The following is a 25274-nucleotide window of genomic DNA, read 5'->3' as shown; positions in this document are numbered from 1 at the left end:
ACGGACTGCTCCCTTAGAAAGGAGGCGGTTCGCCGGTCACAGCGACGTCGCCGGGCAGGTAAGTATGTGTGACGGGTCTGGGCGATGTTGTGCGGCACGGGCAGCGATTTGCCCGTGTCACGCAACAGATGGGGGCGGGTACCCACACTAGCGATATCGGGACCGATATCGCAGTGTGTAAAGCCCACTTTAGGCTACATGCGCACGCTGCAGTTTTTTCTGCACACAAACTGCAACCAAAACTGCACCCAAACTGCAGCCAAAACTGCACCTTGTCACAGAGAGCCTGGAAATGTCCCAAAAAAACGCTTGTAATGTAGGTGCGTTTCTGGTGTGTTTTTAGTGCGTTTTTAGCGCAATTTTGATGCGTTTTTGGTGCATTTTTGTCATTGCGTTTTTTTAAAGGAGAAACAAAATATGATAGCAAAGGATAATGGATAGGTAGCTAGAATAGATGATAGAAAAAAAAGAAAGAATAACTAGATGGATGGATAGATAAAAAGAACATACAGAGTAGATAATAAGAAAGAACAGAAAGAATACATAGAAAGAAATAACAGAATAGCTTAATAGCCAGCTTGGTAAGCTTTTTATTTTTTTGGGGTAAAAAAAAATAACATAGGGTCCCCCTCATTTTTCATATCCAGCACAGGAACAGCAGCAGCTGCAGGCTGCAATCCTCAGCTCTCTGCTGTACCTTGGCTGGCTATGAAAAATAGAGGGGATCCCACACTTTTTTTTAAAAAATTATTTGATTTATTAAAAAAAATGACGTGGGATCCCCTCATTTTTCTAATACCAGACAAGGTGCAGCAGACAACTGAGGGCTGATATTTTTAGGGTGGGAAGGGCCATCATTATTTGGCCCTTTCCAGCCTAACAATAGCAGCCCACAGCCGTCCAAGAAGTGGGGTATCCATAAGATGCGCCAATTCTGGCGCTGGACCCGGCTCTTCCCGTTGCCCTGGTGCGGTGGCAATCGGGGTAATAAGGAGTTAATGGCAGCAGCCAATAGCTGCTACTAAGCCCTAGGTTAGTGATGTCATGCGTCTATGAGACACCCCACATCACTAATCTGTAAGTGAAAGTAAATAACTACAAACATCCAAGAAAATCCTTTATTTGAAATAAAATAAAAAGCCACCCTCTTTCACCACTTTATTAACCCCCAAAACACCCCTCCAGGTCTGAAGTAATCCACACGAGGTCCCATGACGCTTCCAGCTCTGCTACATCTCTGTCCTGTCACAGCCAGCGGTCATACAGCATGGCTGCCAGCTGTGAGTGTGGACAGAGTCACAGCGATCAGAATAAACTAGGGTGACCCCCTGACGTCACAGCTACAGGTCCCGCAGTACGGCAGGTGTCGCAGCAATGACGTCATGGCCGGGTTCACTGCGGTTCAGGCCGCTACTGAAGTGAGCCTTGCGTTCGGCCGTGCTGTGACTCACGTGAGTCCTCCAGCTGTGGCTCACTTCAGTCGCGGCCTGATGTGCGCTCACAGGTGGAGGACTCGAGCTGTGACAGAAAACACCTGACTGACGGCACCGCCGATCCCGCTGCTCACTGCAGTCACTCGGATGGTTTGCTGTGACAGCTGGAGGACTCCAGCTGTGGAGCCTGTCGCTCCTCAGCTGGAGTCATCCAGCTGTCACAGCAAACCACCCGAGTGACTGAAGTGAGCAGCGCGATCGGCGGTGCCGTCACTCAGGTGTTTGCTGTCACAGCTCGAGTCCTCCACCGCTGATAGAGTGACTCTCTTCAGCGCTGTACGATTTAGACACGCCCACCGGCGGTTGTGATTAGTTGCAGTCAGACAGCTGTCACTCAGCATGGGGGCTCGTCTGACTGCAACCAATCACAGACGGGGGAGGAGTCAATATGTATGAGGCTAATTAGCGGGTCGTCAAGAAGATGAGAGGCGGGGGAGCAGTGTGACAGCCGGTGATCAGTGAGTATGTAGTGCTTGAGGAGAACGAGAGAGAGAGCAAGGGAGACAGAGACACTGACACGGGCACCGACACTCACAGACACGGCTACGAGCACCACACTGACACTGACACGGGTACCACACTGACACTGACATGGGCACCGACACTCACGGACACGGGCACCACACTGACACTGACACGGGCACCATACTGACACGGGCAGCGACACTCATGGACACGGGCACCACACTGACACTGACACAGCACCGATACTGACACGACAACGACACACAGACACGATACACAAACACCGGAATGTCAAAATCACTCCAGCATTAATTTTGTCATTCTGGAACTAAGTTGGTGAGCTGCGTTTTTGTTGACAAAACCGCAGGTAAAATGCATGCCAAATGCACCAATTTGATAGCATGCATTTTTCCTTGCGTTTTTGATGCCATCATTGATTTTAATGGTTGACAAATGTTGACAAAAACGCAAGAAGAATGAACATGCTGCATCTTTTTTGTCACAAACTTTTGACAAATAAAACGCTGACAAATAAACTGCAAGGTGCGCAGCAAATCTGACTTCTCATAGACCTTGCTGGGAAGTCAGATGTCAGAAAGTTCTGACAATAAAACTGCAGCCAAAAACGCAGCAAAAACGCAGAAAAAAACGCAGCGTGCACATGTAGCCTAACGTCGGATGGAACTTAACCTAGGTGTTTTGAAGTCTACAGAGGAAATGGTCGGTTCTACTGGAACATTCACACTGCTCTACTCATAGATGTTCTGTTGCCTGGACTGTGTATGAGGCCGGAGTTACACTTGCGAGTGCCTCGCGTGTTTCTCGCGCGAGTCTCTCATTGCATCACCCGTCACGGCCGCACACTCTCCGGACAGGAGCGGGTCGGTTGCATGTATCTCTATGCAGCTGAGACGCTCCTGTCCGGTGAGTGTGCGGCCGTGACGGGTGACGAAAGGAGAGACTCGCACGAGAAACGCGCGAGGCACTCGCAAGTGTGACTCCGGCCTAAAATCAAAGCCAGGACTCGTTCTTCAGGAAGCCCTCATATGTGAATAATAAAAAAGTAATGACTCTTGGAAGAAGGGAAGGAAAAATTGAAAGTACTAAAACTGAAAATCATCCCGTCGTAAAAGGGTTAAAAAATGAATGTCCTGATAGTCTTAAAGGGAATCTGTCACCAGGTTTTTGCTCCCCCATCTGAGAGCAGCATAATGTAGGGGCAGAGACCCTGATTCCAGCGATGTGTCACTTACTGAGCTGTTTGCTGTCATTTTGATACAATCAATGTTTTCTCTGCTGCAGATCTAGCAGTTATACAAAGCTCATGAATATGCTGGACTACCTGCAGCACGTCAAGTAGTCCTCTAATTATAATCTACTGCTGATTAAAGAGTGATTTTATCAAAACTACAGCAAGCAGCCCAGTAAGTGACACATCGCTGGAATCAGGATTGATTTTGCTGTTCTCAGATTAGGTGTCAAAAACCTGCTGACAGATTCCCTTTAAATTACCTTTAAATCTCAAGTCAGGAGTGCGCTCTGTGATAAGTGTAAAGGGCCATTTACACGCTGCGACATCGCTAACGATATATCATCGGGGTCACGGTGTTTGTGACGCACATCCGGCGTTGTTAGCGACATCACAGCGTGTGACAGCTAGGAGCGACCTTAAACAATCGCAAAAGAGACAACAATCGTTGGTATATGAGAGGTCATTCATTTACCAAAAATCGTTGTCTGGTAAGTAGCGATGTTGTTCGTCGTTCCTGCGACAGCACACATCGCTGTCTGTGACACCGCGGGAACGACGAACATCTCCTTGCCTGCGTCAACCGGCAATGAGGAAGGAAGGAAGGAGGTGGGCAGCATGTTCCGGCCGCTCATCTCCGCCCCTCCTCTGCTATTGGACGCCTGCCATGTGACGTCGCTGTGACACCGCACATACTGCCCCCTTAGAAAGGAGGCGGATCGCCGGCCAGAGCGACGTTGCAGGGAAGGTAAGGCCGTGTTATGGGTGTTAGCAATGTTGTGCGCCACAGGCAGCGATTTGCCCATGATGCACAACCGACAGGGGCGGGTACGCTCGCTAGCGATATCGGTACCGATATCACAGCGTGTAAAGTACCCTTTAGTCTCGCAATTACGGTATGTGGTATATCTTTCTCTTATGATTCTGTATTACCATACTTGCAACCTGTCAGCAAGGCAGCAGAACAGTGAGTGCAGCTCTGGAGTATAATACAGGATATAACTCAGGATTAGTACAGGATAAGTAATGTAATGTATGTACACAGTGACTCCACCAGCAGAATAGTGAGTGCAGCTTGTGGGTATAATCCATTATGTAACTCAGGATCAGTACAGGATAAATAATGTAATGAATGTACACACCTCACATTTTGACATTTTTGACAGCACGATTTAAGGGGTTAACAGACATGGGTGGATTGCGGATCCGCCTGCGAGGTACATATGTCAGTTGTACAAATCAGCTGACATGTGCAGGAATCACTGCCGGCTCACCGCAGCAACCAGAGGTGATTGCCCCTTGATGATTTAGGACGTACCAGTACATTCTAGGTCGATGAGGGGGTAAAGTACAGGTGCATGTCAATAAATTAGAATATCATCGAAAAGTTAATTTGTAGCACCCCAGGGTTGCCACAGTAACAACACAAAGGGTTAACTCCCCACACAACACTAGCACCTCCTGGCCAGAAGGGGGAGACCAAGCTGCTTCCCTTTATATTCTGGTGTGGAGAGGAAGTGGTCAGTTCAGTTTGTTTGTTCAGTCAGTGCAGAGGACTGAGGAAAGAGGATCTCTGCAGGTTGGAGCTGGCTCTAGCTCACCACAGGATCCGCTGACCAATTCCAGGCCTATGCCAAGGGTCTGAGGAAAGGAGACAGATTAATCAGAGGAACATACCTGGGAGAGAGAGAGTATTGCTGAACTCACCCCAGTGGAGTGCACAGAACGGATGCCGGATCCGAGGCTGAGCAGATTACATACAGCACAGCTAACACCGGAGAAGTGAAGATTCCAGATCTTTCACCAGTACCACAGACACAGCAACACACAGGAGAGTTCAGGAACATACAAGTAAGGACTCGAGTTGCCTGTCAGGTCGGTACCCGGGAGGAACAGGGCTGGCTGCCTAGTTTATACAGCAGCAGGGCCACACAAGCACAGTGCAGAAAAGGGAGCCAAAACGACCCGGAAGGGTGGGAGAAACCCTGAACCCTTCACAGACTCCGTGGACAGTACTCTGTTGAATGCTATCATCAGGAAAGGATAAAGAAACTGCAAAACCGTGAGTCTGCTTGTTTATTGTGCTCGTGTCCTGCACCTCCCCATAGACTATCACACTGCCCAGGGGAGAAGGCTCTACCCATGGGGAGCCGTCCCATCTCAAGCTGCCATCAATCACCCCGGAGGTTCTGCAGCAGCGGTGGTCATCTTTGATCACATTCCACGGGTGGCGTCACGAACATAAGCCCCCTTTTTATTGTGGAACTAGGGATCACAGACCGGGTCACAACACCGTGATCCCCTTTCCAGAAGTGACCCCTTGGCCCGGTTCTGAGTATCCCCTTAACCCCTGGCGACACAAATTTATTTCAGTAATTCAATACAAAAAGGGAGACATATATTATATAGAGTCATTATACACAGAGGGATCTACTGTTTATTTCTGTTAGGGGTACTTTGCACGTTGCGACATTGCTAGCATCGGCTAGCGATGCCGAGCGCGATAGTACCCGCCCCCGTTGCACATGCGATATCTTGTGATAGCTGCCATAGCGAACATTATCGCCAAGGCAGCTTTACACGGACTTACCTGCCCTGCGACGTCGCTCTGACCAGCAACCCGCCTCCTTCCTAAGGGGGCGGGCCGTGCGGAGTCACAGCGACGTCACACGGCAGGCGGCCAATAGAAGCGGAGGGGCGGAGATGAGCGGAACGTAGACATCACGCCCACCTCCTTCATTCCGCATAGCTGGTGGAGGCAGGTAAGGAGATGTTCCTCGCTCCTGCGGCTTCATACACAGTGATGTGTGCTGCCGCAGGAATGACGAACAACATCGTATCTCCTATTGGTACGGCATTATTAAAATGACCGACGCTACACAGATCACCGATTTTCGACGCTTTTGCGATTTTTTATCGGCGCATCTAGGCTTTACACGTTGCGACGTCGTTACCGGCGCCGGATGTGCGTCACTTTCGATTTGACCCCGACAATATCGCAGTAGCGATGTCGCAGCGTGCAAAATACCCCTTAATGTTGATGATTATGGCTTACAGCCAATGAAAACCCAGAAGTCATTATCTCAGAAAATTAGAATAATAGTCTGGTTCAGTAGGCTTCACGATCATGGGAGAGACTACTAACTTTACAGATGTCCAGAAGGCAGTCATTGACACACTCCACAAAGTCATTGCTAAAGAAGCTGGCTGTTCACAGAATGCTGTATCCAAGCATATTAATGGAAAGTTGACTGGAAAGAAAAAGTGTAGTAGAAAAAGGTGCACAAGCAACCAGGATAACCACAGCCTTGATAGGATTATTAGGAAAAGGCCATTCAAAAATTTGGGGAGATTCACAAGGAGTGGACTGCTGCTGGAGTCAGTGCTTCAAGATCCACCACACACAGACGTATCCAGGACATGGGCTACAATTGTTGCATTCCTTGTGTCAAGCCACTTATGACCAATAGACAACGCCAGAAACATCTTACCTGGGCCAAGGAGAAAAAGAACTGGACTGTTCCTCAGTGGTCCGAGGTGTTGTTTTCAGATGGAGGTAAATTTTGCAGTTCATTTGGAAATCAAGGTCCCAGAGTCTGGAGGAAGAGTGGAGAGTCCACAATCCAAGCTGCTTGAGGTCTATTGTGAAGTTTCCACAATCAGTGATGGTTTGGGGAGCCATGCCATCTGCTGATGTAGGTCCACTGTGTTTTATCAAGACCAAAGTCAGCGCAGTCGTCTAACAGGAAATTTTTGAGCACTTCATGCTTCCCTCTGCCGACAAGCTTTTTGGAAATGGAAAATTTCATTGTCCAGCAGTACTGGGCCCCTGTCCACACTGCCAAGAGTACCAATACCTGGTTTAATAACCACAGTATCACTTTGTTTGATTGGCCAGCAAACTCATCTGACCTAAACCCCATAGAGAATCTATGGGGTATTGTCAAGAGGAAGATAAGACACCAGACCCAACAATGCAGATGAGCTGAAGGCTGCTATCAAAGCAACCTGGGCTTCCATAACACCTCAGCAGTGCCACAGGCTGATCGCCTCCATGCCACGCCGCATTGATGCAGTAATCCATGCAAAAGGAGCCCTGACCAAGTATTGAGGCATTTACTGTACAGACATTTCTGCAGGCGCCAACATTTCTGAGTTTAAAATGATTTTTTCAGTTGGTCTTATATAATATTCTAATTTTCTGAGATAATGACTTTTGGGTTTTCATTAGCTGTAAGCCATAATCATCAACATTAATAGAAATAAACACATGAAATAGATCCCTCTGTGTGTAATGACTCTATATAATATATAGGAATAGATCCCTCTGTGTGTAATGACTCTATATAATATATAGGAATAGATCCCTCTGTGTGTAATGACTCTATATAATATATAGGAATAGATCACTGTGTGCAAATACTCTATATAATATATAGGAATAGATCACTGTGTGCAATGACTCTATATAATATATAGGAACAGATCAGTCTGTGTGTAATGACTCTATATAACATATATGAATAGATCCCTCTGTGTGTAATGACTCTATATAATATATAGGAATAGATCCCTCTGTGTGTAATGACTCTATATAATATATAGGAATAGATCACTCTGTGTGTAATGACGCTATATAATATATAGGAACAGATCACTTTGTGTGTAATGACTCTATATAATATATAGGAATAGATCACTCTGTGTGTAATTACTCTATATAATATATAGGAATAGATCACTCTGTGTGTAATGACTCTACATAATATATAGGGATAGATCACTCTGTGTGTAATGACTCTATATAATATATAGGAATAGATCACTCTGTGTGTAATGACGCTATATAATATATAGGAACAGATCACTTTGTGTGTAATGACTCTATATAATATATAGGAATAGATCACTCTGTGTGTAATGACTCTACATAATATATAGGGATAGATCATTCTGTGTGTAATGACTCTATATAATATATAGGAATAAATCACTTTGTGTGTAATGACTCTATATAATATATAGGAATAGATCACTCTGTGTGTAATGACTCTATATAATATATAGGAATAGATCACTCTGTGTGTAAGGCGGGCTTTGCACGTTGCAACATCGGTAACAATGTGTTACCGATGCTGCAGCGATAGTCCCGCCCCCGTCGCACGTTCGATATCTAGTGAAAGCTGCCGTAGCGATTATTATCGCTACGGCAGCTTTACACGCACATACCTGCCGTGCGACGTCCCTCTGGCCGGCGACCCGCCTCCTTCCTTAGGGGGCGGGTCGTGCGGCGTCACAGTGATGTCACACGGCAGGCGGCCAATTGTAGCGGAGGGGCGGAGATGAGCAGGATGTAAACATCCCGCCCACCTCCGTCCTTCTCATTGCAGCCGGCGGCAGGTAAGTTGAAGTTCCTCGCTCCTGCGGCTTCACACACAGCGATGTGCGCTGCCGCAGGAGCGAGGAACAACATCGCACCTGTCGCTGCACCGGCATAATGGAAATGTCGGAGGCTGCAGCGATGATACGATAACGACGCTTTTGCGCTCGTTAATCGTATCATCTAGGATTTACACACTACGACATCGCAAGTGACGCCGGATGTGCGTCACTTTCGATTTGACCCCACCGACATCGCACTTGCGATGTCGTAGTGTGCAAAGCCCGCCTAATGACTCTACATAATATATAGGGATAGATCACTCTGTGTGTAATGACTCTATATAATATATAGGAATAGATCACTCTGTGTGTAATGACTCTATATAATATATAGGAATAGATCACTCTGTGTGTAATGACTCTATATAATATATAGGAATAGATCACTCTGTGTGTAATGACTCTATACAGTATAATGTATGTGTTTCCCTTTTTGTATTGAATACTGAAATAAATCAACTTTTTGATGATATTCTAATTTACTGAGATGCACCTGTAGTTTTGGCAAGATTAGAATAACATGGCTGCTTTATTCTAGGAACAGCACCACAGATGTCCACAGGCTATGTGTGGTTCTGCAAATTGGCTTTATACACATATATGTAATTCTAGTTTTTGCTTTTTTTGCTTCCCCCAAAGGCATATCAGGAGTATTTTTAGAAGCATATATCTCTTTGGGAGTGTCATATATTGTCCGTTCACTTCCATTGTAAAAAAATGTGTATACTGTGTAATATATATATATTTATATATATATATATATCTATATATATCTATATATAGATATATATATATATATATATATATATATATATATATATATACCCTGTATGTATGACAGGAGGACTCTCTGTTGGCGTATGCTGGATGCAGGGGCCTATGAATATGTTTGACATTTGCATCGAGAACCTTTATGGCTCATACACAAATCTGAAGAAAACACAAAATGTGCACAGATCATAGACCGGGAAATACCATGTGGCGTCTTCTCAGAAGTCCTCTCCCATTAATGGCATGTACTAAATATTTACTAAAAGTACATTTTCTGTCGGACACAATTCTTAAATCTTTCTTTTTAAAAGTAATCTGCAAAGAATATATATATAGTATAGTTTATCACTATGTACATGCCGTGTATTTTTTCAGTGGGTTTTTTTTCAGCTTGTTTTATATAAATTAAAAGCTGCTTTTTATAATAATAGTGATAACTATGAGATTTCTGAAATCGCTGTTTACTGACTGGATTTTAAAGTTTTTGGAATCTGCAGCACGTCATTTTATTTTCACCTTCAGAAAGCAATGAGAAGGTGAAAAAATGCTCCAAAAAAACAAATGTTGTTCGGCTGTGTTTTTCAAAGCGTTTTTAATGAACAAAACTAATTATATTACACATGAATTGTAGACAAAGCACATGTGTAATTGTGAAGCCCCACAGGTGTAGTGTCGGTGCATTACCTTTAGGGACTCCACGTAGCTGGATCTGGTCACAGGTAGGAGATCTTCTTCTTGTCGTGACGCCACTCTCAGTATTGCGGCCAGTAGGGACCGCCACTGCAGGTTGAGGGTCGCCTGGGGCTGATGGTATGTGCAGTTAGTTGGGATAGCCTCCTGAGAGTGAGGCAAGCCCCAGGGCCCGGTGTAGGTGCGTAGTACCACAAGGCGCAGAATAACTCCACACAGGCAGAATGTCTTTCAGGGTTTTTACTCACTTCAGGTGGCAGGGTGAGTAACCCGGGCGTAGCTGGGATGAACCAGGCGGGAACCAGGTGTCCTTCAGGCTGACTTTATGAGGGTGACTACCAACTCGCCTTCCTTAGCCCTTGGTGGTTTGGGGTGACCCCGACTTTTAGTCCCTATGGGGGTCACCCAGGGAAGATGCTGAAGCCTCTCTCCCCTTCGTTTGCCGTGTGCTTGTCGCCTGGGCCAGATCACTCCAGCTTCTTGCCTCCTGTGAGCTATGGGCCCTAACTGTGGCTACGTGGCTGCGGCTTTTGTGGTGTTGTGGCGTGGGCTTTGAGAGCCCCACACCGGCAGGTTTAGCAAAAGAAAGCTGGATCTATCTCCGCTTCGGGATCTGCCGCCCGTTTGGGCCTGGTACTCTCTAGCAGTCTCCTTACTTCCCACTCCGTGCTCTCTCTTTAGCTGAAGATGGATTTCGGGTAGCACTCCTAGTTGACCGTTCTCCCCCGTCAGTAGCCACTGCGCGGGCGCTGTTAGACAGCAACAGCCCCACAGGTCTGCTCCTCACTGAGCCCTATGGAGTTCTGCTCTAACTGACTCACTGCCCCTCCTCTCCTGTTCTTGCCTACGCCACCTAGCAACCAGACTCTCTTACCACACCCCTTGAGAGGAGATGGAGGCTTTTGGCCCCCTCCACTATTCCAGTGAAGGTCAAGGCTTTTCCCCCTCCTGGGATCCCCAGGGGTCCTCTCATGGGTACATGTGTGAGAGCTGATTACTATGCGCCTGTGTACCACACCCCTGTCAGCCTTCTGGATTACCTGTATTGTACTGTCCCCAGCATGGGTGCAGTACTCAGTGGTGCCTGACCAGGTCAGGGGCGCCACATTCCCCCTTAGTTATCACCAGCACGTCCTCGGGCTGCAAGACAACATTTTAAAATGCATAAAACATTAAAACATGTAAAACATTTTTAAAAGCACCAGGTACCATACATCACCACCCTCCACCCACAAGTCCGTTAACCCACCCAAAACCCTCTCACGTTGGCCGCGGCTTCAGCCACTTCTGGCAGGATGTAGAGGCGGCTTTCATGGGCTGGTGGTCTTCAGGGTATACCTGGCCTGGTGGATCCGCGCCTTCAGCCTCTTCTGGCAGGATGCAGAGGCGGCCTCCACAGTTGGTGCTGACCAGGTACCCTCTTTGTGGTGGAGAGCCAGGCCCCATAAACAGGCATGCCCTCTGGTCCCAGGTGAGCCAAGGCCCTATATACGGACGGGCTCCTCCTGGTTGCAGACGAGCCAAGCCCCTAAACAGGCTGACTCTGGTGGCGGTGGTGCCCTCTGGTGTAACTATTTACACTGCGAGAGTTTGTGGCTATAGCCAGTTCATAGCCTTAAGGTTTATGGTTTTCTCACAATAGTTTTTGTGGGCACATGCTTAAACGTTGCAAAACAAACTTTCAAACTGGTCAAAACAGTAACTTCTCTTCTTACTTTACTTTTCTCTACTCCTCTTTACCAGGGCTTGGGCCTGTTGGGCTGCGGCACCTGTTGCTTTCTTGACCTCTTTCATCATCTGTAGTTGTCTCTTCATTAGGTCTTTGGTCTTTTCTTTCTTTATGGCTGTCTTTCCTTTCTTCTTTGGGACATGGCACTACATCTAGGGCATACCAGCCTCTTTCGCCTTGATGCAGGGTAAACTGTACGGAGTCTCCTGTACGCAGGTTCCTTCCAGGATGTCCTCTGGGCAGATTAGCTCTGACGTCTCTTCTGTTGACGAAGATACCTTCCTTTATGCCAGGTGCTACGATGAACCCGTATCCTGACTTGAGGCTGAAGTCCTCCACTACTCCTCTGCAAAGGGGTCCTCGGACCTGTGCTTTGGCTCTTCTCAGGAACCTTTTTTCTTGTAGGTCTCTGGCCGTGATGTCATCTCTCTGCTCTGGGGATGGCGGTGCAGGGGAAAACTGGGTTCTGCGGCGGCGCTGTGTCTTGCGGGCTGGGTTTTGCCGGGCTGTTACTTCAATGCCTGCAGGGCCCCAGGTGAGGTTTCTGGGCTGATCTTCGTCAGCAGACGGTGTCAAGTCCTCCTCATCCCAACGTGAATAGGGTAACATCTCCGGCTCTGAGTATTGCTCCACTGCCGGTGGCTCCGGAGTCAGCTCCTCAGCTTCCTGGCCTCCTCTCCCCCTTAGTTCTTCGCTGCACTCTGGTTGTGGCAGCGCTGGGGATGAGTGGTCCTCAGCTGGTCTGGGCGGTGGACTCTCTGGCGTGGCTGCAGGGGTTGCCTGAATCTCCTTGGGGGTATGCGGAGGGAGCAGATACCGATCCACCATCTCTTGTGGGAACTGGGCCTCTAGGTCAGCCTTCAGCTTCCAGTATTCGGGGTCCTCTCCTATCAGGGTCTTCCTAGCAGGGACCTCTTTGGACTGGGGAGCGGTGTCTGCTCTGGCCTTGCAGGCCGGGGTAAATGATGAGGTAATCTCTTCTTGGCGGGCCGCGCCTGGCATGACGGCGGCCTGGTCTTGGCGGGCCGCGCCTGGCATGGCGGCGGCCTGGTCTTGGCGGGCCGCGCCTGGCATGGCGGCGGCCTGGATCAGTGTCGCTGTTGCAGGGGGCTCTGTGCAGGCTGGGCTGGACGTCGCTGCAGCAGTCTGGGCTTGGCGGGCCGCGCCTGGCGTGGCTGCGGCCTGGTTCAGCACCTCACTTGCGGCGCGGACGAGCGTTGCTGCGGCGGTGGGGTCTCGGCGGGCCGGGCCTAGCAGGGCGGCGGCCTGGGTCAGCGTTACGCCTGCGGCGCGGATGAGGGTCGCGGTGGCAGCCGGTTCTTTGCGGGCCGGACTGGGCGTTGCTGCAGGGACCGGGTCTTGGTGGGCCGAGCAGGGCATCGCTGCGGCCGCTGGGGCTTGGAAGGCCGCACCTGGCGTGGCTGCGGCCTGCTTCAGCGTCGCCGCACCGGACGCCTCTTCGGGGACCGCGGGCGTGGCAGCAGGGGTCGGGGCACTTGCGCTGGCCGGGGCATCACTCGACTCACCCACCGGTGGCAGCATCGGGGTCTGCGTCATCGCCGTCCTGTCTGGCACTCGGCGCGCGGCTCTCCTTTCATAGGCCCGAACCGCCGCGGTCATCTCCAGCATTTCCATTCGTTCTTCCCGGATCTGCTCCACAACCCGGGTCTCCAGTCGGTCGCAGAACTGGGCCAGCTCCCGATACCACCAGGCAGCGGAGCCCGGTTCTGGATTTCTGCGGTCAGACGCCATTTCTTCTGCGCCCTCTTCTGCACGACTCTCCAGCTGTGGACTCGCCGTTGCCTCTGATAGCAAGCTGTTCAGTTTCTGCTCTGCCTCTTTCAGCAGCTCCTCTCCCAGCAGCAGGCTTGTGGCTCTCTTTCCTTCCCGCCGTCTCTGGACGCTTCCACTCTCATAGCTGGCAAGGTCAGAACTCTGCAGGGGATCTCTGGGTAGCCACACCTCTTCGTGGGCGGTAACTTCTCCCAGCGCGGGCTGCTGTTGTTTTTCAGCGCGCTTTTCATGGTGGCAATATGGCGGCGCTTCCAATTTTTCAAGCGGACCGCCCAGGCACATGGTCACCTGTCTGAACAGGTCTAGTCCTTATCCTGTTCGTGACGCCAGGTGTGAAGCCCCACAGGTGTAGTGTCGGTGCATTACCTTTAGGGACTCCACGTAGCTGGATCTGGTCACAGGTAGGAGATCTTCTTCTTGTCGTGACGCCACTCTCAGTATTGCGGCCAGTAGGGACCGCCACTGCAGGTTGAGGGTCGCCTGGGGCTGATGGTATGTGCAGTTAGTTGGAATAGCCTCCTGAGAGTGAGGCAAGCCCCAGGGCCCGGTGTAGGTGCGTAGTACCACAAGGCGCAGAATAACTCCACACAGGCAGAATGTCTTTCAGGGTTTTTACTCACTTCAGGTGGCAGGGTGAGTAACCCGGGCGTAGCTGGGATGAACCAGGCGGGAACCAGGTGTCCTTCAGGCTGACTTTATGAGGGTGACTACCAACTCGCCTTCCTTAGCCCTTGGTGGTTTGGGGTGACCCCGACTTTTAGTCCCTATGGGGGTCACCCAGGGAAGATGCTGAAGCCTCTCTCCCCTTCGTTTGCCGTGTGCTTGTCGCCTGGGCCAGATCACTCCAGCTTCTTGCCTCCTGTGAGCTATGGGCCCTAACTGTGGCTACGTGGCTGCGGCTTTTGTGGTGTTGTGGCGTGGGCTTTGAGAGCCCCACACCGGCAGGTTTAGCAAAAGAAAGCTGGATCTATCTCCGCTTCGGGATCTGCCGCCCGTTTGGGCCTGGTACTCTCTAGCAGTCTCCTTACTTCCCACTCCGTGCTCTCTCTTTAGCTGAAGATGGATTTCGGGTAGCACTCCTAGTTGACCGTTCTCCCCCGTCAGTAGCCACTGCGCGGGCGCTGTTAGACAGCAACAGCCCCACAGGTCTGCTCCTCACTGAGCCCTATGGAGTTCTGCTCTAACTGACTCACTGCCCCTCCTCTCCTGTTCTTGCCTACGCCACCTAGCAACCAGACTCTCTTACCAGACCCCTTGAGAGGAGATGGAGGCTTTTGGCCCCCTCCACTATTCCAGTGAAGGTCAAGGCTTTTCCCCCTCCTGGGATCCCCAGGGGTCCTCTCATGGGTACATGTGTGAGAGCTGATTACTATGCGCCTGTGTACCACACCCCTGTCAGCCTTCTGGATTACCTGTATTGTACTGTCCCCAGCATGGGTGCAGTACTCAGTGGTGCCTGACCAGGTCAGGGGCGCCACATAATCCGCACCCAAAAAATGCTGCAGTGAAAAATGACACGTACAGTATATGCTGAGAAATGGGCTTTTCTAACGTAGTATTTTTACTGGCAAGAATAAAGTTTTGGCTGCAGAAATCCCCAGCAAGAACACAGCATGTGAACATAGCCTATCTGAGAGTTCAAAAACATACCAGAGGTTGTAAGTGCAGCATGGAACAACTTCCTGACATCGATCATAATACTGCCCCTTCCACTTTACCGTTCCTTTCCTGTTACCATACTTTCCCTGTTACTTTCCCTTCCCTGTTACTGCCCCTTACCTGTTACCGTTCCTTCCCTGTTATTATCCCTTCCCTGTTTACATTCCTTCCCTGTTACTGTCCCTTCCCTGTTTACATTCCTTCCCTGTTACTGTCCCTTCCCTGTTACCATCCCTTTTACTGTTCCATCCCTGTTACTGTCCCTTCCCTGTTACCGTCCATTCCCTGTTACTGTCTTTTCCCTGTTACTGTCCTTTCCCTGTTACTGTCCCTTCCCTGTTACTTTCCTTTCCCTGTTACTGTCCTTTCCCTGTTACTGTCCCTTCCCTGTTACTTTCCTTTCCCTGTTACTTTCCTTTCCCTGTTACTGTCCCTTCCCTGTTACTGTCCCTTCCCTGTTACCGTCCATTCCCTGTTACTGTGTTTTCCCTGTTACTGTCCTTTCCCTGCTACTGTCCCTTCCCTGTTACCGTCCATTCCCTGTTACTGTCTTTTCTCTGTTACTGTCCTTTCCCTGTTACTGTCCCTTCCCTGTTACTGTCCCTTCCCTGTTACTGTCCCTTCCCTGTTTCCATCCCTTTCCTGTTACCATCGCTTTCCTGTTACCGTCTCTTCCCTGTTACCTCTCTTTCCCTGTTATCTTACTTTCCCTGTTACCGTACCATCCCTGTTACAATCACTTCTCTTTTACTGTCCCTTGCAAAGATGTTTGTTGAATTTTCTTTACCTAATTTTCAGGTATGCCCAACACCTGGTCATCTAATGGTTAGATGGAGACCTGGAGAGGAGTACAAGCCACAGTGTTTTGCACCCACTGTGAAATTTGATCGGTGATGATTTGGGGATGCTGGAAAAACATTGCTTCCTGCTCAGGCAATGTTCAGCCTCTCTGAGGGGTGGTTTATTCAGCAGGACAATGCACCATGCCACACAGCTAGGTCAATCAATGTGTGGATGAAGGACCACCACATCAAAACCCTGTCATGGCCAGCCCAATCTCCAGACCTGAACCCCATTGAAAACCTCTGGAATGTCATCAAGAGGAAAATGGATAGTCACAAGCCATCAAACAAAGAAGAACTACTTCAATGTTTGCACCAGGAGTGGCATAAGGTCACCCAAAAGCAGTGTGAAAGACTGGTGGAAAGCATGCCAAGACGCATGAAAGCTGTAATTAAAAATCATGGTTATGCCACAAAATATTGATTTCTGATCTCTTCTGAAATGTGGGAAAAGGTTGAAAAATTCAAGGGGGCCGAATACTTTCACAAGGCACTGTATATCGGTTACTCCAAGTCTCATACTATATACTGTATAGGATACTCCCAGTCTCACACTATATAGGGTAATTCCAGTCTTGCACTATATATAGGGTACTCCCAGTCTCACACTATATATAGGGTGCACCCAGTCTCACACTATATAAGGTACTTTTAGTCACACTATATAGAGGGTACTTCCAGTCTCACATTATATATAGGGTACTCCCAGTCTTACACTAAATATAGGATACTCCCAGTCTTGCAAAATATATAGGGTACTTGAGTTTACCAGTATATATAGGGTACTCCCAGTCACACACTATAGAGTAATTCCAGTCTTAAACTATACAGTATATAGGGTACTCCCACTCACACTATATATAAGGTACTCCCAGTGTCCCACTAGATATAGTGTACACCCAGTCTCATGCTATACTGTATATAGCATACACCAAGTCTCACAATATATATAAGCTACTCCCAGTCTTACACTATATATAGGGTACTCTTAGTCTCACACTACAGTATAAGGTACTCTTAGTCACACTATGTATAGGGTACTCCCAGTCTTACACTATATATGCACAGTACTTCCAGTCTTACACTATATATATCATATACTCCCAGTCTCACACTATATATAGGATACACCCAGTCACACACTATAAATAGGGTAATTCCAGTCTTACACTATAGGGTACTCCCACTATGTATATATATACATATATATATATATATATATATATATATATATATATATATATATATATATATATACAGAGAGAGAGAGTATTCCTAGTATCACACTGTATATAGGGTACTCCCAGTCTCGGATGACATCCATGTGCTATCCATTTTTCACAGACTGTTTTGATAGAAGATGGAGAAACCTTTGAACCTTGGAAGGTGTCCTGTCACCTAGCCATTAGCAACAGATCTTTTAAGTACCGCGAGTTGAAAGGTTCGGCCTTCATTGATCGGCTTGAGATCTGTACAATTTGCAGTCATGTGAACACCTTCAACTCTTTGTCATGCTCCTAAAACCATTCCTGACCATTCCTGAACAGGGGCACTATTCTGCTATAAGCGGCACCGTATTAGAGAATATAAAAGGTTGTACATGGTGTGTACAGTGTTTAAAATAACAACCACATTAAAGCCAGATCTCAAGGCATCGACGTTACTAACAATGGCTGTCCTTGGCACATGACCCAGACTCTACGCTTCATTGGATCAGGGCTGAGTGAGTTTAAATTTGATTTTTCCTCTGGAAAAGGAAAAGGGGACACTATTTTGTATAGTGGCATAAAGGTGGAATTGTTATTGTGTCAGCAGCTTCAATGCTGAAAGCTGCACTCTAGTTGCTATGGGCAGCCACAACGATCTTCTTGTGAGGCAATTCTCATAAATCAGCTTGTGCAGTGGTTGATGACAGCTGTTGCTATAGTTACAGACTTTAGAGCGCCTTATCAGGTTGCCCCACCTTACCGACTAGATGGTTGCTACCCCCTACTTTTTGGGCGCTATTTCTTTAATTCTTCAAGACCCTTTATGTGAAAACTGTGGATTTGCATTCAGCGCACACACACCCATTTTCTCTTTTATTTCTGCAGAGCCTAAACTTGGGGGAGGGCAAATCTCGAGAAATTGGAGGGTGGGAGAGATTTCTGATTAGTCTGATGTCAAAGACGGGTCGTGTAAAATTTCACTCAAATCGGGTGAAAGCTGTGGTTTTATATTCAACAGGCTACCACACCCAGATTTTCTGCTATATATATATATATATATATATATATGTGTGTATTTCAATTTTTGAGAGGACATATTGTGTGTTGGGGCTTCTGCTCCTAATCTTTGTGGACCATGGCTATGCCCCTGAAGTACGCTTCGCCAGCAGAATACTGCACAGAGCATCACAATTCGGCTTGTCCCTTCCCCAACGTTCATCGTGGTGTCAGTGTCGCGGGCGGAGGAGGGGACGCCACGCTCTCCCTCTGCTCGGGTCCGGCTGCCGCGGCTGCTGCGGCCTGCTGCCGCTCGGTGGCTCGAGCGATGGGCCGGATCCCGGGGACTCGAGCGGCGCTCCTCGCCCGTGAGTGAAAGGGGGGTTGGGTGTTTTGGGATGGTTTATTGTCCGTGACGCCACCCACGGCTGTGGTGATTAAGTGGACACCACCGCTGCTCTTTCTGGGGAGCCCGGGAGTGATGGTACGGAGCAGCCAGTTATTGATTTGCCCCTCCGTGGGTAGGGGTTGTGGTGCTCCCGGGGCCCGGTGATGGGATGGGATTGTAGACAGGCGGGTATGGGGCCTGCGGAGGTGCAGGGGCGCAGGGGCAGCGCTGTGCCGCAAGGCACGGAGGTACTCACTCAGCCAGTAAACACGACACAGTTCTCGGTAAACAAACGGCTGGTTGGACGGGTCCCTCGGACGGTTCACGGTGCTGATGTTCCCTGCAGTTAGCGGTGACGGTCTCTTCCCTGCACCTATGAAAGCCTCTTTAGTAGCGATGGGTCCCCACCGGTTACCCACTCCTCGGCTTCAAGCTGGGCCGAAGGAGCCCTACTTTGCCCGCAGGCGCTGGCCCTGGGAAACTGGTGCCCTGGCGGTGGCGGTGTCTCCCCTTCACGGTCGGACTGTTGCCTTCAATCGGGACTTGGTTGTTAGGAGACAGACGTCCCCTTCACTGACGGATTTGGCGAATTATGGCGACTCCTAGCCTTGCCGGGATCCGAAAGGCCCCTGCCCTGGTGCTGACTGTTCTTCGTATACTGCTCCAGTACCGCCGGGTCACCACCCGTCCGCGGTCCTTCCAGCAACCTCCAAACAGTCCCCCTGCAGACTATCACCGCCGTCTGCTGACCTTGCTGTCACAGTCCGGGGTACACACCCGGACCAACTTCAGGCTTGACTACCCTCACTTTTTCTGTCACTTCAGCTTTTCTCCTTAGCTCCACTACTACTTCCTTCTACTTCACTCCCCTAGCTTGAACTCTGTTCTGCCTGGTTCTCCCGCCTCCAGGGCTGTGAACTCCTTGGTGGGCGGAGCCAACCGCCTGGCCCACCCCCTGGTGTGGACATCAGCCCCTGGAGGAAGGCAACAAGGATTTAGGTTAGCTTGGTGTACCTGCAGGGAATGTGGGGTGCGTTTGATGTTGTGACCTGTGACCCCTGGCTTGCCCAGGGCATCACATTCCCCCTTAGCAAAACGCAGACCGTCCTCGGGCTGCCCGTCCAACACCGGTTTTATTTTCCTTTTGTTTTTCTTCTGAAAGATAAAAACGGTAACATATATACAGTTCATGGCATCATCCCACAGCGGGAGGTTCATTTCTTAAACGTTTCCAACGGTGTACGGTTACGGTTTCCGCTCTCTCCCACCCAAGCAACCTGGCCCTGATGCTGCCCCTAAAACCCAGACAGCACCCCTTGACCCCAGTCCAGCACAAGTTACCCGAGCGGGATCTGTCCTTCCCCTCCAGAGGGTAGCCACCGGTTCCTGTGGTGGCTGGGCCCCAGCCTGCTCTGCTGTGGGCCCTCCCTCCAACCTGCCTCTCCGGAGGCGGTAATTGCGGAAACGGTAACGGTAACACAACTTATTTACAAGCCACTTAACGTTTGTGGTTGCCCTGCAAGTTCACGGGCTTGTCCATAGGAGTTCCTATGCAATTTTTCAAACGGTCCCCACGGGGACAACGGTGCCGGCAACGGCCGGTTTCCAATCACGGTTGAATCAGGTGAACTTCAAAACAAACTTTTAAACAAACACACTGTTGGTCCCAACGGGGACTGTGCCTCGGTGCTCCGCTGCCTTTACTCAGATTCTTCTGCTGAGGCGGACCCATCCTCTGCCACAAGTATATAAAACATGCACTGACATGCCTGCTGTGACAGGGGTACACAGTACCCATTTCCACCGGTACGCGGGGCACGGAAAACCACGGGGTCTCCTACATAGCGGGAACGCTCACTTGCCTCTTCAAACTCAGCAGCGGACCCGGGGCTGGGGCCGGAGTCATCATCTCTTGTTCCTGCGCCAGGCGGGTTAGCGCCAGCTGCCGCAGCCTCCTGGCCTCCAGCATCCAGCACATCAGATCCCTCTGCAGCAGCACGGGGCAGCAGTTCAGGCGAGTTTACACTTAGGCGCCCCAGAAGTAACGGCAAGGATGATGCATAGGTCGAGACTAGGCCGGGCCCCTCAGCCGCAGCAGCCGGTCCTGGTAGGACATAGGGACGTGGGTCACCAGTTGGTTCTGCTACATCTGTTCCCCCTCCGTACATCGGGGCAGTTGCAATCAGCATCTCCACCTCGTTGGACCACTGCTCGATCATCCTGAAGATCTGATCCTGCTGACGCTGGTGGAATTGAATCACCCGGGCTTTCATCCAGGCCACGGTCCTGGGCTCGGGGTCTGGCACAATCACTGCCGGGACCTCTAGCACATGTTTGTTAAGGGGCCGCGGTTCCAGCGGTTCCCCCGGGAATGATTCGGGAACGTCCTGAGTGTCTGCAGCCGGTTGGTCCGCCGGGGCGGATTGGCAGGGTATCGCTACCAGTTGGGCAGGTAGCGGGCCTAGTGGCGGGGCGGCAGCAGCTAACGCGGGTAGCGGGGCGAGAGGCAGGGTGAGCGGAAGCAGGCCGGGCCCCTCAGCTTCAATGGCCGATCCCTCGGGAATACAGGGGCGTGGGTCTCTTACCCGCTCCTCCAATTCCTCTTCCACCTCGCGTCTCCGCATAGCTGCCACCACGTCCGCCATGTCGGTCTCCCACTCCTCCAGGAGGAGTTGCATGTGGGCCTGCAGACGGTTACTCAGCGGGACGGTTCGGTCCCTCAACCACGTCGCCGTGCCGGGCGCGGGGGCTTCCTCGTAGGGAGTTGGGTTGTACATCTCGGCAATCGTGCCTTCCAGGAACCCGGTATTGCTGCAGAGTCCTGGCGTCCCTGCCTTTATAGCTGCGTTCACATGCAGCCAGCCGCCATCGCGTCCCCCTTAGCTTCTTTCCGGCCCCTCCTCTATCGGGGCGGGGTTTTGGCCTTCGCGCCTCTGCTACTCGAGAAGACGCTCGAGCGGGAACTTTTCGCGCCAAAGATGGCGACTTCTGAAATTTTTCGGCCGGATACCTCCGGCGGTTACAAGGCGCACCTCTACCCAACGGCAGAGCGGTAAGATCCTGTTCGTGACGCCAAGTTGTCGCGGGCGGAGGAGGGGACGCCACGCTCTCCCTCTGCTCGGGTCCGGCTGCCGCGGCTGCTGCGGCCTGCTACCGCTCGGTGGCTCGAGCGATGGGCCGGATCCCGGGGACTCGAGCGGCGCTCCTCGCCCGTGAGTGAAAGGGGGGTTGGGTGTTTTGGGATGGTTTATTGTCCGTGACGCCACCCACGGCTGTGGTGATTAAGTGGACACCACCGCTGCTCTTTCTGGGGAGCCCGGGAGTGATGGTACGGAGCAGCCAGTTATTGATTTGCCCCTCCGTGGGTAGGGGTTGTGGTGCTCCCGGGGCCCGGTGATGGGATGGGATTGTAGACAGGCGGGTATGGGGCCTGTGGAGGTGCAGGGGCGCAGGGGCAGCGCTGTGCCGCATGGCACGGAGGTACTCACTCAGCCAGTAAACACGACACAGTTCTCGGTAAACAAACGGCTGGTTGGACGGGACCCTCGGACGGTTCACAGTGCTGATGTTCCCTGCAGTTAGCGGTGACGGTCTCTTCCCTGCACCTATGAAAGTCTCTTTGGTAGCGATGGGTCCCCACCGGTTACCCACTCCTCGGCTTCAAGCTGGGCCGAAGGAGCCCTACTTTGCCCGCAGGCGCTGGCCCTGGGAAACTGGTGCCCTGGCGGTGGCGGTGTCTCCCCTTCACGGTCGGACTGTTGCCTTCAATCGGGACTTGGTTGTTAGGAGACAGACGTCCCCTTCACTGACGGATTTGGCAAATTATGGCGACTCCTAGCCTTGCCGGGATCCGAAAGGCCCCTGCCCTGGTACTGACTGTTCTTCGTATACTGCTCCAGTACCGCCGGGTCACCACCCGTCCGCGGTCCTTCCAGCAACCTCCAAACAGTCCCCCTGCAGACTATCACCGCCGTCTGCTGACCTTGCTGTCACAGTCCGGGGCACACACCCGGACCAACTTCAGGCTTGACTACCCTCACTTTTTCTGTCACTTCAGCTTTTCTCTTTAGCTCCACTACTACTTCCTTCTACTTCACTCCCCTAGCTTGAACTCTGTTCTGCCTGGTTCTCCCGCCTCCAGGGCTGTGAACTCCTCGGTGGGCGGAGCCAACCGCCTGGCCCACCCCCTGGTGTGGACATCAGCCCCTGGAGGAAGGCAACAAGGATTTAGGTTAGCTTGGTGTACCTGCAGGGAATGTGGGGTGCGTGTGATGTTGTGACCTGTGACCCCTGGCTTGCCCAGGGCGTCACATCATCTCTTCCCCAGGTTAGTAATGGTGTCCACTTCTGATGCTTACATGGATATTGTAGGTGCTTTCCATGTTGGACAGAGGTCAGCATGGGTACTATGAGTGGTCCGTGTGCTGTATACACAACAAGTTGTGATGCCCTGTGTGCCTGACACCTTTCTATCATAGTCAGCAATAACTTTTTCATCAATTTGTCGTTCTTCTCTGGGTTTGGACCTGAGGGACCATCCTCCATTGCCACCTGCATCAAGGAGCCTTGGGCATCCCTCTTGGTAGTTCCTTGAACCTCTTTTGATAGGTTCTACCCACTACATACTTAACACCCCACCAGACCTGCTGTTTTAGAGATAGTCAAACCATTCGGTCCTTCTCAGAGTCAGAGATCCCTCCTTCCAACATATCTACATCACAAATTGAATGTTACCTTCTCATTATATATATCCCACCTCTTCTCTGATGCTACCGACCCCATACAATGTTATTCACCTGATAGTCACCAATATTTTTCACAGCTTCATCGGTCAGTGATTTTTCTCTTATGGCTGATTGATGTATATTTAGTGATGCGTGAATAGTAACTATTCATGTTCGGATTATTCGTAAGGTATCCCAAAGTATTATTCCGGTATTCATCACGAATAAGGAGTCATGGGGATCCCGATCATTTTCCTTGTCGTGACGAATACTAGAATAGTACTCTGTATACGGTAAGCATTATCCGAACATGAATAGTTACTATTCGCCTATCACTAGTATGATGTAATTATTGCTATCAGGTATATATCAGCAGATGGATGTATCTCCTCATTATTTGTATCCCTGTTAGTCTGCAGATACTGGGTGATGTTTTCGGGTCCCATCTAAACTTTTTTTATATTAGGCTAGTTTCACACTTCCGTTGTGCGAAATCCGCTAGGTCCGTTGCTGCGTCGTTTTGACGCATCCGTTATTTTTGTGGTGTCAACGGATGCAACGGGTCCATTATTTCACAGGAATATGTTAGTTGATTCCTGTGAAATAACGGACCCGTTGCATCCGTTGCATCCGTTTGGCGTCCATTAGACGTCCGTCTAATGGAACGCGTCGGCTCTGTTTTTTTTTTTTTTCATTTTTTTCATTCTGGGCATGCTCAGTAGAAATTAGCGGAGTCCAGCAGCGGATTCCGTTGTAAAGCACTTTGCCATAGGGAGCCATTATAAATTTTAACGGAAGCAACGGAATCCGCTGGTCGGCATCATTTTGATGCAAGCAAATAACTACATTCAGCGTTGCTTCCACTCGGCGGAAGCAACGGAGCGTCGGCCAACGGAAGCAATGCAGGTACTTTTGGAACAATCCGTCATCAATGCAAGTCTATGGGAAACAGCGGAATCTGTTAACGGATTCTGCTGATTCCCAAGACAACGGATTGCGCCAAAAAAAAAAAAACGGAAATGTGAAAGTACCCTAAAGTACAAGAGAATTGTTTATGCAGCAATTAATCGTTGTACATCGGAATCACTGGCTTCATGATTGACAAATTAATCCAAATGAATCCTTCAGCAGAATATTGATGCCATTTGCGGCAGCCTGTATTCTGCCAACAGAATAGCAGACACAAGCTGTAGTGAAACGTCCTATGCTGAGACCCCACAGGTCAGTGATGGAGATAGTCAGTAATCTGCAAACAGGGGTTTCCTCGTCGTATCAGTGATTCTGGTTTGGTTTATGGCTCTATATTCCCAGTGCTCTGTCCCTGTACGATCACCGCCTCACTTCTTCTTCCATTCATTGAGTGTTTACGCAAATAGCACAGGCTTCTACCTGAGTGACCCAAAACTTTTCATGGAAGGTGGATGTTAGTAAAAATCAAGGTAAATCTCACGTCCTTACCTGGAGAGGATCGTCCTCACCTGCAGCGTCTGTGTACGGAGCCGGTCTGTGCACCTGTCACTCTACCTGCTGTACATTACAGTCTGGGTGGAGCTCAGGGTGGAGCGCTCGCTGATTTCTCTCCGTCTACACTTTGTTTTCACAGCTCTAGGCTAAACATATAACTCACATAACTTTGACCACGTGCCGATTTCTACCTGAGATCAGACGCCCCCTGCTGTCCCGTGACTAGTATGATATCAGGATTTCTTCGTATGGCTGGAATCACCCGAGCGTATGAAAAATCTGTCCGAGGAGTGAAATCCATTTGATATTCCGTATGTCATCTGAATGCTATGCGAGTGTGCGACTATTTTCTTGCCTATC

At 50.0% G+C, this 25274-nt stretch overlaps 1 protein-coding gene across 6 annotated transcripts in view; it reads right to left on the bottom strand.

Annotated features, from left to right (window-relative positions):
• The window catches only part of BCAS1 (brain enriched myelin associated protein 1), a 194543-nt gene extending 169514 nt beyond the window's left edge, over positions 1 to 25029 (bottom strand). The window contains exon 1 of one of the 6 annotated variants that reach the window (XM_075350581.1): positions 24909 to 25029. The gene's annotated coding sequence lies outside the window, so the exon portion shown is untranslated. The remainder of the gene's footprint in view (positions 1 to 24908) is intronic. The other 5 variants (XM_075350582.1, XM_075350586.1, XM_075350585.1 and 2 more) reach the window with 5 other exon arrangements.
• Between the last annotated feature and the right edge of the window lie 245 nt (positions 25030 to 25274).

This window comes from Anomaloglossus baeobatrachus, chromosome 5 (assembly GCF_048569485.1).
Source record: "Anomaloglossus baeobatrachus isolate aAnoBae1 chromosome 5, aAnoBae1.hap1, whole genome shotgun sequence".
In the NCBI taxonomy this organism is placed as follows: domain Eukaryota; kingdom Metazoa; phylum Chordata; class Amphibia; order Anura; family Aromobatidae; genus Anomaloglossus; species Anomaloglossus baeobatrachus.
Note: the sequence above shows the minus strand (reverse complement) of the source record. Positions and strands in the feature narration are given on the sequence as shown.